We start from the raw sequence: 9,551 nt of genomic DNA, 5'->3' as shown, positions 1-9,551 counted from the left end.
TTTTTTCTTTAGATTTTGCATCTACAATTGATGCTCCTCGAGTTTATACCGAAGTTTACTACATTTAACTGTTGCAATATATTTGTATATGTAATATATTATACACTTGCTTTTGATGGTTTAAGTGCTTGGGAAACTTTCGTTCTTAGTGCCTTAGGTTTCCATGATACCTATTTCTCCGGCTCGGTGGAAACTGTTTGTTCGATAATTCCTGCGATTTCTAGTAAAGAGTCTGATATATGATCTTGGGAAGTATCATTTTGTGTTAAATTTGTAATTTAACTGGTTGGCTGACGTAAATAAATGTATTTTCTTTCTTTCTTCTTAAACCTGTTATGGAGATCGCATTGATCGTGTCACACATTGGACATGGCGTTACCGGACCCTGTTCAAGTGACAAGATTTGGCGAAGTCCGCATCTGCTTGAAGATAAGTCCGTCTCAGTGAAAGCTTCGATGACCTTCCAAGTACCTATTCCAAATGTTCGAGAATGAATCTGGCTATTTTCATGGGTAATTTATTGCATAACATTCATTTTTTTAGATGACTAAATTCACTTTCCACCGTTGAAGACGTTGTATTCCTTGAACCTCACCCAAAATGTTCTCTTATTGCGCCACATAGGAAGATGGGTAGCAATTGCTTAACCGACTTGCGAATTGTAACAACCGTTAATTATGGAACCGTCTTTCGATTTTGCGCCATTTCTTCTACCGATTTATATACATTTTAGAGGATCAAGAATTTCAATCAGTGGCTTTTTCGATCACTTCATCGCTGTAGATTCCGAGCTCCGTCATCGATGACGACAAAATCGTCATCACAATTACTCTTTTGACAGTGGGGTTTGGTATATTATGTACTAAGGTGTTGGGATTGTTGAAATAAAAGTGCAAACTTACATATATTGATTTATAATGATTGCAGACAAAGTGCTTGCTGCTAATTCGTATTCAGCTGTAATATGTTTTTTCTTCCTTCGCGTATCCGTTACTGCATTGTGATATACCACCTCGAATATTTGTTTGCTATGAAAGCTAATTATCAATGTTCTAGTTATATAAAATTGCATCGCAGATTAATCCTGAAGCAGGCCATATAAATATTCAAATTTATTCAAATGTAATCACTTATTAACAGAACATCCGTGTTTAGATATAAATCGGAATAATCTTCCATATTTTTGCAAATAAATGTGGGAAACGTCTTCCACATTCACACGTACGGGTTTCTGGTCAAGCCAATTTAGCACCAGGCGACATTTGTGTATAGGGCAGTTGTCGTGTATGAATATGACTTCAGGCACGTCTTCTTCCGGATACATTGTCCTCACTGACGGCACCATTGTGTCTTGCAGAACCTCCAGATAACTCGCACCATTGGCCCTCTCGGGTAAATATACCAGCTCTCCCGGCCCAGCTGCACTCATCCACGCCCACATGTTAACTACGACTCGTCCTGACTTTAGACATGGGACCACATTCCGCGGGTCGTATCTGGTATTATCCACACGCCATAAATTCTGGCGACCCACCTGGCTCGACTTAAAACACTTCTCGTCGGAAAATATGGCATGTGTAAAATCAAAATCCCTCATAGCTCGAGCGAAATTGACGCGTGCTCTCTTTTGAGCAATAGTTAAAACAATTTTTTTTGCCGGCTTTCGTGGTGGATGCCCGCCCTATGAAGAGCGTTTCGCACGGTTTGCGTAGAGCAATCAAATTTGGCCGCAAACTGCCGAAGCAAATGGTTTCATATGAATCGTTTGTAAGCTTTCTTATACTAGAACTATCTAGTTATATGCGGTGCGCCGTTCTTGCAATACCGTTGCTCGAAAATCAACAGTGAATTAGAGCAGTTCATTATGTTTGCACATAATTTGCAGGACCTGAGACTTTCTCTCTATTATATCGCATTCCATTTTTCTTTTAATATTTAAGGAGATAAATACGTTTCGCTTACGCAAAGCACCGAGCGGATATATGGTGGTAGTGAGTTGTTCCATATGATCTTTAACTTAACATGCTGTCATTAAACTTATTCCTGGTCAGCTCACGCATTCGCCTTATCAGCTGGCTGGGCTTTTGCTCGCCGAGCTCCATTTGGGGCAGGAGCTTTTTCACTTCCCGGCTGTCAGACTCTTCGTATACGGCGATGAGACGCTCCTTTACGGCTTTGTGGTACTCGGACTCAGGAGGGTTGAACAGGATGCCTGTGATTTGCTGGGCATCTTGTTTGTCTAATTGTGCTATTACCATGCTTGCAAGCTGGCTGTCGCTTCTGTTTAAGTCCCGAGGGAATACGTACAAAAATATGTGCTACGAGTAGCGTGCTCGAAACTGTCGTTGTCTTGGTTCTGTTCGGGCCCATTTCTTCTTACTTCAGCGGTGGTGGAATTAAATCAAGAGTTATACAATTACCATGGACTTGGTAGTGTATCATTAAATCATCATTTGAAATCACCTTTTTCCATTTTTAAAGGTAGTCTTTCCAACTCTGCTGCAAACCTTGTATGCTTACTCTGAGCTCGTCTTCAAAGTCAAAGCCGTGAACTGAGCAGCTACATTTCCTCACCCAATGTTTGAAGGAACACCAGGCATCACGAGATTGTTTCAATATTAGGCCTCGCCTCGGCTAGTCTGTGGCCATGAGTAAGCCCATTCATAATAATAATAAAAAAGGGTATTTTCTCATTAACATCGGGGGCTGGTTCAAATGACGTCGATGCTACAGGTTAAGCAACTGCTGGACGGTTTTTCTTCACGAAGACTTATTCTGTCTCCGATACAGAAGCTGTTCTCTTTACTCCCAGTCGTTTTAGAGGAGATCTATCTATACGAATAAAAATAAAACGGAAATTATTTAATATCAGTTCTCAAGAATAAGGCAGATAGATATTGTCTTGTACTTATATTTATTTTCATTTCATAGTTTCAATCATTAGTTGATGCAGTACCTGCTTCCTTGCTTCTTTTTTCTTTAGATTTTGCATCTACAATTGATGCTTCTCGAGTTTATACCGAAGTTTTCTACATTTAACTGGTGCAATATATTTGTGACACTTTCTTTTGATGGTTTAAGTGCTTGGGAAACTTTCGTTCTTAGTGCCTTAGGTTTCCATGATACCTATTTCTCCGGCTCGGTGGAAACTGTTTGTTCGATAATTCCTGCGATTTCTAGTAAAGAGTCTGATATATGATCGTGGGAAGTATCATTTTGTGTTAAATTTGTAATTTAACTGGTTGGCTGACGTAAATAAATGTATTTTCTTTCTTTCTTCTTAAACCTGTTATGGAGATCGCATTGATCGTGTCACACATTGGACATGGCGTTACCGGACCCTGTTCAAGTGACAAGATTTGGCGAAGTCCGCATCTGCTTGAAGATAAGTCCGTCTCAGTGAAAGCTTCGATGACCTTCCAAGTACCTATTCCAAATGTTCGAGAATGAATCTGGCTATTTTCATGGGTAATTTATTGCATAACATTCGTTTTTTTAGATGACTAAATTCACTTTCCACCGTTGAAGACGTTGTATTCCTTGAACCTCACCCAAAATGTTCTCTTATTGCGCCACATAGGAAGATGGGTAGCAATTGCTTAACCGACTTGCGAATTGTAACAACCGTTAATTATGGATCCGTCTTTCGATTTTGCGCCATTTCTTCTACCGATTTATATACATTTTAGAGGATCAAGAATTTCAATCAGTGGCTATTTCGATCACTTCATCGCTGTAGATTCCGAGCTCCGTCATCGATGACGACAAAATCGTCATCACAATTACTCTTTTGACAGTGGGGTTTAGTATATTATGTACTAAGGTGTTGGGATTGTTGAAATAAAAGTGCAAACTTACATATATTGATTTATAATGATTGCAGACAAAGTGCTTGCTGCTAATTCGTATTCAGCTGTAATGTGTTTTTTCTTCCTTCGCGTATCCGTTACTGCATTGTGATATACCACCTCGAATATTTGTTTGCTATGAAAGCTAATTATCAATGTTCTAGTTATATAAAATTGCATCGCAGATTAATCCTGAAGCAGGCCATATAAATATTCAAATTTATTCAAATGTAATCACTTATTAACAGAACATCCGTGTTTAGATATAAATCGGAATAATCTTCCATATTTTGGCAAATAAATGTGGGAAACGTCTTCCACATTCACACGTACGGGTTTCTGGTCAAGCCAATTTAGCACCAGGCGACATTTGTGTATAGGGCAGTTGTCGTGTATGAATATGACTTCAGGCACGTCTTCTTCCGGATCCTCACTGACAGCACCATTGTGTCTTGCAGAACCTCCAGATAACTCGCACCATTGGCCCTCTCGGGTAAATATACCAGCTCTCTCGGCCCAGCTGCACTCATCCACGCCCACATATTAACTACGACTCGTCCTGACTTTGGACATGGGACCACAATCCGCGGGTCGTATCTGGTATTATCCATAAATTCTGGCGACCCACCTGGCTCGATTTAAAAGACTTCTCGTCGGAAAATATGGCATGTGTAAAATCAAAATCCCTCATAGCTCGATCGAAATTGACGCGTGCTCTCTTTTGAGCAATAGTTAAAACAATTTTTTTTGCCGGCTTTCGGTGGTGGATTACTCATAGCTTGAGCGAAATTGACGCGTGCTCTCTTTTGAGCAATAGTTAAAACAATTTTTTTTGCCGGCTTTCGGTGGTGGATTACTCATAGCTTGAGCGAAATTAACGCGTGCTCTCTTTTGAGCAATAGTTAAAACAATTTTTTTTGCCGGCTTTCGGTGGTGGATTACTCATAGCTCGAGCGAAATTGACGCGTGCTCTCTTTTGAGCAATAGTTAAAACAATTTTTTTTGCCGGCTTTCGGTGCCAATTTAGCACCAGGCGACATTTGTGTATAGGGCAGTTGTCGTGTATGAATATGACTTTAGGCACGTCTTCTTCCGGATCCTCACTGACAGCACCATTGTGTCTTGCAGAACCTCCAGATAACTCGCACCATTGGCCCTCTCGGGTAAATATACCAGCTCTCTCGGCCCAGCTGCACTCATCCACGCCCACATGTTAACTACGACTCGTCCTGACTTTAGACATGGGACCACATTCCGCGGGTCGTATCTGGTATTATCCACACGCCATAAATTCTGGCGACCCACCTGGCTCGACTTAAAAGACTTCTCGTCGGAAAATATGGCATGTGTAAAATCAAAATCCCTCATAGCTCGAGCGAAATTGAAGCGTATGCTCTCTTTTGAGCAATAGTTAAAACATTTTTTTTTGCCGACTTTCGGTGGTGGATGCCCGCCCTATGAAGAGCGTTTCGCACGGTTTGCGTAGAGCAATCAAATTTGGCCGCAAACTGCCGAATAGGCGTAAACGGCTGCTCTTCATAGGTGGCGATCATTTCGTCCAAACGCTGGCCATCAATAATGCGTGACGGTTGCGGACGGGGTTGGTTTTCCAGACTTCCTTCCCCGTCGTAGCGACGAACCCAGCGGCGTACAGAAGCTCTCTAAAAAAATGCAATAAGTAATGATCAAAATATGTTGCTTGCAACTTGCAACCCTCCTTTACGTAATGAACTAATATCTACTACGTATTGTTCTATCCAACACTCCATGTAAACAGCTAAAATGTTTTCTGCTACAAGGTGATAAATCGTATATGTAAATAACACAATTCTACTCTATTAGTTAACGAATAATAAATATTATTTAATTAATAATAATTAGTTGAAGTATTGTGAGGTAATCGATCACATGTATAATGAAAACCAATTTAACAAGGTATGTGATCTAATAACAATTAACTTAAACCAGCAGAATATATGAATAAAAAAGAAACTAAATCTTAATAACCTAATTATCAGACATCGACATTTTCCAGCATTTTTGGTGCAGCGGAGTGGCGTTAACGGAATTGGTATAGATAATTTCAAGTGAGATGGTAAATTAAGGTTAATATAAACGTAATTAACGCTAATTAATCATTAGGGTTGAAATTATTTATACCAATTCCGTTAACACCACTCCGCTGCACCATAAATGCTGGAAAATGGATCATGGCTAATTATAATATAAATACTTTTTATTTAACTTTGCACAGCGTAGTTGGTTGTTTCAATAAAAAAAATCACTTACCGTAATTTGTAATTCTTCCGAGATTTCAGTAATATTATAAGTATAACCATCGTCTCTTAAAGTGATAATACGGTTTCGCACCATCGATGACAAATTGCGGTGATGAGACATGATTGCGAGTGCGACGGTTAAGACACGTTGTGCGATTTAGATGTGCAAGATGCAACTGACTTGTGAACAATTGACAGTTACTGAACAAAAAAAAGGATCTTTGTTTCTCATTGGTCAACAAATTAGGGGCGGGTCAACACCAAACTCAACGTTTGAAACTGGTCGACTCTGGCTTTGGCCGATAGTACGTAATCGTCGTCTGAAATGTGACTTAAGAAAAGTTAATTTTAAAGAATCGTATCATGTCATGTGATATCATACTCTTTCGTATTAAGCGTTCAAAGCCCTCCTCATTTGTGAAATTCAATTTTAATTCATGAAATTGTTCAGACATCAAGTTTTTTACTAATTCTACAAGACCTGGACATAAAAGTAATTAACAAATCTCAATATAACTGTGCAATTACTTAGAAAGATTTAGAAAATGAAATGTATTTCTCTTTGTTCTCTGGAATCACACCAATGTCAACTTCCTCGAAACCAACAATTTCAATTCATGAAATTGTTTAGGCAGCAAGTTTTTAACAATTTTTCTAGACTACTGGACATAAACTTAACAAATCTCAGTTTAATCGTGCATTTCTCTTTGTTCTCTGGAATCACATCAAATATAAAATGACTCGATATTTGAAAATCTGTGGAAATGAGTCCTGGTTGGTCAATTTTTTTTTAAATACAGGTACAATTGGGTGCACTGTAATTTTCTAAACAAAATTGATGTGCCATTCCTTTTGGTATGTCCTTCCGTATTTTCTTAGCCGTGATCTGTTGCCACTCGTGCCTCGCGCCATCTATGACCTAAAAGCAATGGCCCGATGGCGCGATAACCATTTTGTATTGTAGCCGGTAGCCTCGCTAGTCTCCAATTAGTTCAGTTCAAGAGGTAACTCTATCCAGCATATCCTGCTGCAAGAGCTAACTAGGAAGAGGAGGCTACGAGGGGGAGGCCATGTTGAGGCAAAGAAATCCTGCCCTGCTGATTCAGCCTGTAGGGACTGCGTCCTACATTCGTCCAAGCTTAGAGGATATTAAGTAAATTAAATTTTAGCTTTTCCCGTTATATACGCAATGTGCATAGCATACGTAACGGTAACTCGCTAGGACCATCTGCATCGAGCGCGGTAACTGTTACAGCCACATTGTACGAAGCAATGCGTCCGCCACCGCGGATTCAGCGAGATTTCTTACATGTCGAAAAAACTGAGTGGGCTTGCGGTCTCCTATGTGCTCTCGCTCGAGCAACCTGCGCGTGTTCACCGCTTGTGATGCACCTAACCTCTTAATGATGCCGGTCTTAAGTGTATCGTATTTGTCGTTTTCTGGCAGTGCGATCAGTATACCCCGCACTTTTGTGGCATCATGTGGCGCTAACGCACTCGCCACATGAAGGTATTTGCTAACGTCGTCGGCGACGCCGGCCTTGTTAAAAATTGTCTCTACCAAAGAAAACCACAGCACGTCGGGGTCACCAATTTTGCAGTGGGGTTTGGTATTCGTACCAGATTTTAGTTTGTTAACTACGCGGTCCAGCGTTCTAATGCAGTCGCCTACCATAATGAGGTCTTCAGCGAATGACAATATTAAGGGTAGGGCAATTTCATTGTCCTGGTTAAGAGTTATAGTCTCATCCTTCTCCTCCAGTGTTCTAAGTACGTCATCTATCAGGATTGTAAACAGTCTGGGCGATAAAGGGCATCCTTGTTTGACTCCTTTGCCTTGGTTTATTGTCTTAGTGTGTTCTTTGTCATGAGAGACAGATGAGAGACTTCTCTTACAAACAGAATTATTGCTGCATGTTAATACATGCAGCAATAACAGAATTATTGCTGCATGTTCATACATGCAGCAATATTTCTGTTTGTAAGATAAGTGCTTATGCAGCTAAGCAGGTTCTCCTTTAAGGCATTGAGGACTACGTTGTCGAAAGTCTTTTCAATATCTATGGCTATTATGAAAACCTTCCTTAATTTATTTATTTATTTCCTTCTCGCCTAGTGATATCTAGCAAACTTCGAACGTTGAAGAGGTGGTCATTCGTTCACTAGATCTTTCATTTCCTTATCTAGCTTCTCGAGGAGCAAGTTAGCATATATGCGATAGCCAACATTGCAAATGGATATTCTCTTTTATTTGTTGACGTATTCGTTGTTGTTATTTTTTGGCGATATAGTTTTAGGAATCGGCACCTGTTTGGATATAAGCCACTCTTCCGGCACTTTATTGGTCGGCCAAGCGTCTTGGGCTACAAATTCTTGCGGCGCCGCATTATACAGTTCTAGTGCGATTTTGTCAGTGCCTGGACCTGTCCCATTTTCTGAATGCCCGGTCTGAATGTCGGGCCCGTTCTCAATAAGTTGGTCGTTGTTACATGCAAATGCATTATGCATAACGTTTACTTTAAGGCCTTGCGTTTCGAATAAGGATTTGGCCTTAGCGTAACATTGTTGTAGTATACAATTAGATACTTACTATGATTAAATCATCTGCGAATGCTAGTAAGAGTGGTATCTGTATTTCTTTGTCCTGATTAAGCTTCAAGGACGCAAGCTCTTCTTCAAGAGTTAGGTTAGGTCAGAAATACAGTAGAACCCGCTTAAGACGATTCTGAGGGGACCTAGAAAAAAAGCGCCCTAAACGGGAAATCGTATTAAACGTGAATAAAAAAGTAGTATTATTTTATGTAATTTGTTTATTTAGAATAGAAGACACAACAAATATTATAATTATTATAAATCAACAATAAGGTTACGGAGGGTAGTTACCTACTTAACATAATTTTACCTATACAGGGTGATTCATGAGACGTGAGCAGGACTAATCCTACACACTCAGTAACTGATAATTGATCGATCATCGTAGTATTTAGGTGAACCACACTTTTTCCTATTTTGTAACTTTTTGGTGAGGGCAAATTTAATTCTCTACAATCTTGGTCACCCTACAAAACCTAATTAATAAACATAAAACCTCTTTTACCGTTATGACAGCATTTTGATTACGAAGAAAATGAACTGTCAAACTTGGTGAGATACGAGTTTTCAAAAGTAACCAGACTGTGATGACAGTGATGACATTCAATTTGACACAGAATATCGGTAGTTTGGTATTCTAATTTTAGGGTGACCATGCATGTCGTAAATAAATTAATAACTTTTTTTTTCAACATGACTACAAAATTAACGTTAAACTCACTATAGTTCGTTTTTTACAGCATTAGAAAGAACTCCACAGAAGCAAGCGTGCAGTTTTTATCAGGCTCTTTAATTGTTAATAATTATTGAATTATCTAATGTAGCATGGTCA

The sequence above is a fragment of the Cydia fagiglandana genome, chromosome 9 (genome assembly GCF_963556715.1).
Source record: "Cydia fagiglandana chromosome 9, ilCydFagi1.1, whole genome shotgun sequence".
Taxonomy (NCBI): domain Eukaryota; kingdom Metazoa; phylum Arthropoda; class Insecta; order Lepidoptera; family Tortricidae; genus Cydia; species Cydia fagiglandana.
Note: the sequence above shows the minus strand (reverse complement) of the source record.